The sequence below is a fragment of the Gobius niger genome (genome assembly GCF_951799975.1).
Source record: "Gobius niger genome assembly, chromosome: 7".
NCBI lineage: Eukaryota > Metazoa > Chordata > Actinopteri > Gobiiformes > Gobiidae > Gobius > Gobius niger.
The window spans coordinates 3,326,187-3,334,471 of NC_136858.1; the positions used below are offsets into that span (position 1 = coordinate 3,326,187).

The 8,285-nt window shown below is 43.6% G+C and overlaps 1 long non-coding RNA gene across 1 annotated transcript in view; it reads right to left on the minus strand.

Moving 5' to 3' along the window:
• Positions 1-7,923, minus strand: part of LOC306965865 — a 121,125-nt gene extending 113,202 nt beyond the window's left edge. Inside the window, exon 1 of the long non-coding RNA XR_013793071.1 lies at positions 7,855-7,923. This is a non-coding gene — a long non-coding RNA (uncharacterized lncRNA). The remainder of the gene's footprint in view (positions 1-7,854) is intronic.
• Positions 7,924-8,285: the final 362 nt, after the last annotated feature.

Here is an 8,285-nt window from a genome sequence, read left to right on the forward strand (position 1 = left end):
TGATGTACAATGTATTATAAAACCTCAGGAAAGGGAGCAAAATATGATAATTAGTCATACAAACTGTAGATATTTTGTAGATAAATTGTCTGCACCTTTATAAAGTGCTTTTTTTCCCTCCTCCCTGCATCAGGTGATGAAAACAGCAGCAGCAGGGAAGGCACTGATGACAGGAACAGCAGTAATAAAGATGTTACTGAAAATCATGATGCCCTTCCTGTTACCAGTGCTCCTATCCTAACCTGAATACACAAGTGCTCAGTGTATCTTACAGTGCATTTACATTTGTAATCATTCAGAACAAACAAATTTTGTCACTTTAATATATTTACAACTTTTGCCTGTTGTTGCCGATTTGCAACATACCTAAAACTATATAAAACTATATCTGTACTATGTGCGACATAACAACAATCTCCACTTAATTTAGCATCAGCTTGAAAGCAAAAACACTGATAATATATTTGTTTATATAATTGAAAATACATGCAGGCGTTAAGGCTACATATCACTTTATCACTTTATATCACTTTATCACTGTATGTCACTTTATATCACTATCACTTTATACACCTTACAGTATGTAAATCCAATAAATTGTTGTCTACCATATTTTGCCTCTTATTATCTTATTTATTTTAATATTCCTATGCATGCCCTAAAGCCTTATAGTTTAAAGTTTATAGCTTATTTTTATCTAAACTCTGTGTTATATGTGTTTTGTGTTTAATGTTGCACGTCTCACCAAGAAAAAAATCCTAGTTTGTGAACCTGTTTACAAACATTGGCAATAAAAACTATTCTGATTCTGATTCTCTTCTGCACCGGCCTGTAGGAGCCTTACTTACTAAAGTAACAGCATTTGGAATCGTATACAAGTGTCTGCCCTTGACAAATTGATCCCAAACGTCTTACCACAAAGTCTTTATACGTTGGTGAATGAGTGATTTTGCTTCAGATTTCCCTAAATTGACATTTAAGAAATATCCCCTGCGAGGGCACTTTTAGCCAGCTTGTCAGCTCATTCCCTTCAACCCCCACATGTGAAGGGACCCAGCAGAACTGAACATGTATCCCCGAGAGCTGCAACATAAAACTATCAATAACTATCAATAACTCTCAAAAACTATCAATGAGTATCAATAAGTAGATCTTGGCCACGGTGAAACCAGACTGCAGACTGTGCAGAGCAGCCGCAGAAATCTGGTTGCTTTGATCCATCAGTAAAGATTTGAAGAATGGTGCTTCTTCTTCTTCTTTGGTTTATTGGCAGGCGGTGACCAACAGCTTAGGTGTATAGCGCCACCTACTGTGTCTCGTTACTTCAGGTCACATTCTAGTTTTGTGAACGGTCGTGTGAAAAAGCTCTGTCCCTTTGAAGAAACCCATGGATGCCCTCTTACTTTTCTATCACCTCTGTCCAACATCATGTGCCAGAAAATGACACAAATATCCCATGATTTCACAGCATTGAACTATATATTAATACAATCATAAAATCTTTTTCTACATTTTAATGTGTCCCATAAGCAGAAAACAAATACATCATGGTTTATGTCTGTACATACGCCTCATATATAAACTAACTTTGGCCCCAAAACAAATTTCATTTTGTGACGTCACGTAAACTACGACAGCGTATTAAACACAGACCGTAAAATGCTTTCAAAATGAATCGTCCATTTACGGGATTTCACAACATAGTGGCTAAAACCCACTGGTACAAAACTCTGATTCAAATTCTTTGAAAAACAATATTTTATTCTAAGAAAGACAAAATTAAGGCGCTGAAAAAGCAACAAAAAAGTTACAAAGACACAACAAAATGGAGGACAAAAAGTCATGAAAAAGCAACAAAAAAGTGTCAGAAACACAACCAAAAAGATACAAAAATGTGACGTTTGTAGGTCTTAGCTTTCAAATGAGGGGTCACACTGGTCTATTCATAGGCTGTAAACTCCAGTCAAGAAGCTTGTAGATTTGTGTAATGAGGAACTGGAGAAAATGTTGTTGGTTCAGGTGGGGGTTAAGAGGTTAAACAGTGTCAAATCAGTGAAAAGCTTTACATTCACTAAACACTAAAACATCAGCGAGTCTGAAACACGAGTTTGAAAAACAGTCGACTCAATAAGTCTCTGTGAACGACACAAACAGGAATGAAAAAACACATGAGGAAAACAGCACAAGGCACAAGGCAATGAAGACACTATTTACATCAGTAAGATTTAGATGAAGATTTACATTCTATGACCTCCCTTAAAAACATCAGCATCAGTATTTGTAAAACATAAGTCTCTGTGAACGACACAGACATGTTCATGTCATGAAGCCCATTTGATCTGAAAAGATCTGAAACAAACTCATCACAGCTGTTCCTCTCCAGTGTGGATCCTCTTCATGTGGTCCTTTAGGTGGGATGACTGAGTAAAGGTCTTCTCACACTGCTCACATCTGTATGGCCTCTCTCCAGTGTGGATCCTCATGTGTTTTTTTAGGCTGGATGAGTGAGTAAAGGTCTTCTCACACTGCTCACACCTGTATGGCCTATCTCCAGTGTGGATCCTCATGTGACATTCAAGAAGCTGTGACCGACTGAATGTTTTCCCACACTGCTCACACTCGTACGGCTTTAGTCCATCATGGACTCTCTTGTGTTGCCTGAGAACTGAGAGCTGATTAAATGACTTCCCACACTCATCACAGCTGTATTCCTTTCCCCCAGCATGTATCTTCATGTGGTCTTTGAGGTTGGATGAGTGAGTAAAGGTCTTCTCACACTGCTCACAGCTGTATGGCCTCTCTCCAGTGTGGATCCTCATGTGTATTTTCAGAACTGCAGACTCAGTAAACTTATGTCCACACAGGCCACACTCAAAGGGCTTTTCCCCAGTGTGGATCCTCATGTGGGTTTTTAGGTTCGATGACTGAGTAAAGGTCTTCTCACACTGCTCACAGCTGTATGGCCTCTTTCCAGTGTGGATACTCATGTGTTTTTTTAGGTTGGATGAGTAAGTACAGGTCTTCCCACACTGCTCACAGCTGTATGTCTTTCCCTGTGTGCGGGGAGTCTGCAGAGGCTGAGCTGGGTCCATTTCTCTGCAGACAGAAACAGGAGTTAGTGTTGTGTCACTCACATTATTGTGTAAAACACTAAATGTAGTTTGACCTGGTGTGACCCTCCCCCTTCCTCTGTTCTCATTCACACATACAATATCACCCCTCCCCCAGCAGCTCACTGTGAATCAGCAACAAACTCCAAAAGACACTTTGGAAACAGGATTCCTGTCGTTTTGCTCCTCGTTTAAACTGCTGAAAAGCCTGGCTCCAAAGAGTTTTTCTTTTTCTAAAAAGTGCAATGATCCGTGAGACAATGCTGGGCTGTATATCATAGTTTTAACCACGCTGGTTTTTGTACATCAGTAATAAAAAGGTGAAGCTTAAATCGAGCGCTGGAGCTGCAGAAGAAAGTCCAGTCTATGTTTCCCAACTCACAGACAGGGTCACACACAGGCCCAGAGTCCAGCTGGAAGTCACGGGGCTTTTATAGCACTGTGTGGAAAGCCCCTCCCCAAAGGAGCCCCCCCTCACCTCTGTGGATGAAACCTCTGCTGCCCCCCCTCCTCCTCTTTCCAGCTCATTGTTCCTGCTTCACACCTAAAGCTCTGGTTGGTCAGGCCTTTGAGAGTCAATAGATGGTTTTCCGTTCCCATGATCCTCTGCGCCGCGCCGCCATTGTGGGTGGCGTTCGACAATGTTTATGCACGACTTGCATGCACATTTCATGAATAATTGTGTCTACTACGGCCGTTCTATAGTCGCTAATGTGTTTTTTTCACTCACAATGAGCCATGTGATGGGTAGGCTAACATAATCATTGTGATACACATGCACGGTAATCATAACCATATAAAACGTAGGCCATAGCGTGCACTTAAACTTGTCCATCAAACCAAACAAACAGCTGTCATGTGAGCGGTTAAACAATGAGGAATGGCTGTATTTATAACAGCGCCAATCTGTGCGGCGTTTACCTCCTGATGAACGAAGAGAGTAACAGCGGCCGCCTCGCTCTCGCCTCCCCGGCCGCCTCTCGCTCTCGCCGGGTCTCACTTTACGGGGACGGCCTGTGCTTCCTCCGTGATTTGTCCGAGTCTCTCATTTCGAGAGGCACCTGCCTGCAGACCTCCACTGTGAGGTCGCTTCCGTTGCAGGCTCCACTGTCAGTACGCCTCCACTGTCAGGACGGGATGCACGGGATACGTTTCAAAATAAAATCGCGAACGCACTTCAGGTTGAATCGCTTTCCTCCCAGAAGTGTTAATTGGTACAAAAAATATCACGTAAAATCTATCTCCGCGGTCCGGCCGTTTATGGTTAATACTAACACTCTTAACTCTCGCCTTTCATTCTCTCTCTGTAATGCCTTGCAGTACGGATGCAGTACACTTCTAGGCCACCAGCGTCAAATTGGCGGCGCTGTTTCGCTCCTCCCGCAAAGTTAAGGAAACAAAGTTATTGCCCTTTGTTTTCAGTCACAGAGCGTCGTAGCACATCGACTTCCCAGTTTTCCAGGGCAGAAACAGTGTGAAAATATAAATGAATAAAGCCCAGTGTGCCCTAACCCCACACACTCTGATCATATCAGCTGATGTCAGGACTCTCGCACTGTAGAACGAGTGGCTGCGCAGCCCACATACACAACCCCCTGCGCGCTGCTTTGTGGAGAAGGACTTGTTTTTGGACAATGTTTTGAATGAAGGGGAGCGCGTGGCTCGGGCAGCGCTGTAGGCGGGGCGCATCCACTTTACAGACTCTTTCAATCCTTCAGCGACAGCTCCAGAGTCCGAATGTAAAACGCACTTCAGCGCTTTGTTGTAAAACACAGACTAGCCCGCACCTGTCACTGCCTTTGCCCAATGTCGCTGTCACGAGCCCCTGCAGAGACTGAGAAATGCGCATAGATGGGCGACATGGAGGACTCTCAGAGCGGGGATGAACAGGGAAGGTGGCGTAGACAGAGGAGACGCTGAGCTGACTCCTCCAGCGCCATGAGGATCGTTAATAAGCCTCCATTATTATCAGCCATTCTCAGGGTTTTATTTTATACCCAGACAACACGGGAGCACGAGCGCAGCCTAGAGGGAACCGTGTCTGTCGTCAGAGACGGAGAAAGAGAGAGAGGGATGAGAAGTCGAGGAAATTGTTGTCAAGTTTGGGCTGGTGTCTAATTGGACAGAGAGAAAATAACAGTGCGCACGTGAGTGATAAACGTAGTGGTTATACGGTAATGCTGCAGGTTTTCTAGTGGTTATATAGCGTATACCTGCGTTACACGTACACTACACCACTGGTTAGAGTTGTGGCGGTTGAGTCCAAAGTAGTTGTGAGTTGCAAAATCAGCAACTCACCGCTACTCTGGACATACGCTGACTCGCCGGCCTCCCTCGAATTAAAAGGCGGGTAAAATCGGCATTTAAACGCACTCATTCCCCCGCCCCCACCCAAAAAAAGTACGCACTTCCCGTCCTGACAGTGGAGGCGTCCTGACAGTGGAGCCTGCAACGGAAGCGACCCCACAGTGGAGGTCTGCAGGCAGCACGTCGTGCTCATTTCTCTGCTAGCTGCTAACTGCACCTGGTTTGCGTTTGGCAGCAGCATGAAATAATACAAGTCTACTACGAGGTCATCGTAGACTTGCTTTATTTCATGCTAGAAGCTAGCCCCGTTGTCAAATCTGTTTGATGCCGCTTTTTCTTATTTATTTGTTATTTGTCATATAAAAGCTGACAGACCCTGGCCAAACCAGGGTACATCAGCCAAGGCATGAGACTCAGACACAGAGCGGAATTAGCACAGGCTGCCCCGTAAAGTCAGACCCAACACTCGGGACGAGTGGTAGGCGGGCATAGTTTAAATCTCTCGTACGGCAGTTTTTCTGTTTCTGTTCCTTAGTGATGAATTACTTTTGGGATATTGAGACATTTTCTGTTCGTCATGTCGGGATCAGCCCCACACAAAACAGGTGTGAGCACTATTTCTTCACGATATATATTAATGATCTGTAACACAAACAATTAGACCCTTGACACACACGATGGCGCCAAATGGAACTATGCGGGAGTGTGACGTCAATGGAAAACTATCTAGAGTCGGCTTGCAGATTCAACAGATTCAAAGGAAGTTTTCTCTGCACACATTTAACCAGGCTCTATCACGACTTGTTTACAGAAAATATCGACAATGTTGGCCCTCTCTACTCGGAGCTACATGCCTGATTTTGATGTGAAAACTTTCAACAAAACTATATATTTCCCCTCATGTTTGTGTCAGTATCTACAGCTCAAGTTTTAAAGTTTGATTTGCACAAGTTTTCCCAAACATTCTTTCTTATTGCCTAAAGGAGCGAGGCCTCCTTATGATCATCCACATCAACAAATGTATGAACACAAAAGAGGAAATGCGAGTGTAACATTGGCCTTTTATGAAACTAGTTTACCTTATATGGGCAGTTTAAATCAGCGCCCTTGAATGAGTGAAAATAGCTTTGTTCCAATTTCCAAACACAAACTCACTAGTTTACCTCATATGGTTCATTCTCGCTTCAGTTTCAGCCCAAAAGTGTGATTAATGTCGCAGCAGAGCGGAGTTAGCGTTAGCCCTGAGCACCGCTAGCATCACAGCTGCCTCCGCGTGCGACACACGGGTGACTTTTACCGCTGTTTCTCGCGTTATTTTACGGTATTTGTTTTCCTTCGTCTCTCACCCCCGGGCGCGCGCAGTCACTCCAGATTATAAAACATCCACGCTCCAACTCCGCACAAATGTGTAAAAAACAAAACAAACAAACAAAAAAAGATGTGACTTCCGCCCAGGCCGCGCTGACCCAGAGAGCAGCGGCCTCTGCTGGACAAGGGCGGGATGACAAGTTTGAGATCGTCTGTAAAGTCAGACACTTTCTGCTTTTTGGTGGTTATTGTGTAAAAACTAAACCACATAAATACATAAATTAACCATTTGCAGACATTTTAGGATGTTTTCTAACAGTGTGTATACACAAATAATTTCAATGATATTAAAAATTATATTAAAAAAACTTTTCCTCTGGGCAAAATCACCGCCACATTTACTGCAGAAATTTACATTTAAATTCATAAAATATAATTTTCTACATTTTAATGTGTCCCATAAACAGGAAATACAAACATCAGGCTTTATTTCTGTACAGAAGTTTCATGTAAAAAAACGATGAAACTTTGTCCCTAAAACCAATGACGTTTCGTGACGTCACAACATCGTAAACAGCTGAACGCCCAGAAGACAGTGGACATGATCGTGGATTTCAGGAAAGACACAGCCCCATCATCCCCCCTCGCCCTGACAGACTCTCCCACCCAGGACCTCCAATGGGAGCCAACCGTCAGCTCCCTCATCAAGAAGGCCCAGCAGAGGATGTTCTTCCTACGGCAGCTGAAGAAACTTAAGTTAAGTTATACTGTATACTGTATTGTATTAACCTCTGTAGAGCTGAGAGAGAGCTGCCGACCAAGATGCTGGTGCAGTTCTACATGGCCATCATCGAGTCAATCTTCTCCTCCTCCATCACCGTGTGGTCCATCTGCTGAGAAGGTGATTGACGGTGCGCTCCATCTCTCCAAGTCCTGTTCACCTCCAGGACACAGAGGCATGTGGGTCGGATCACTGCTGACCCTTCTCACCCTGGACTATTCACACCCTCCCCTCAGGCAAGAGGCTACGGCTAATAACTCAGGACAGACTGTAGTCTGCTCTAGTGCACTATGTGGATTGTCCACACATAGATCCTCTGCACCTCTTATCATTTTATCACTTTATCACTTTATCACTTTATATCACTTTATACACCATATGTAAATCCAATCCTGTTGTTCTATGTCAATTGTTGTCTACCATATTTTACCTCTTATTTTTATCTTATTTTAATATTCCTATGCATGCCCCAAAAGCCTTATAGTTTAACGTTCAGATTTCCTTAAATTTACATTTATAGAAATATCCCCTGCGACGGCACTTTTAGCCAGCTTGTCAGCTCATTCCCTTCAACCCCCACATGTGAAGGGACCCAGCAGAACTGAACATGTATCCCCAAGAGCTGCAACATAAAACTATCAATAACTATCAATAAGTAGATCTTGGCCACGGTGAAACCAGACTGCAGACTGTGCAGAGCAGCCGCAGAAATCTGGTTGATTTGATCCGTCAGTAAAGATTTGTGCTGCGTCCAAAACGAGCAGATTAGTAAGAGGTCT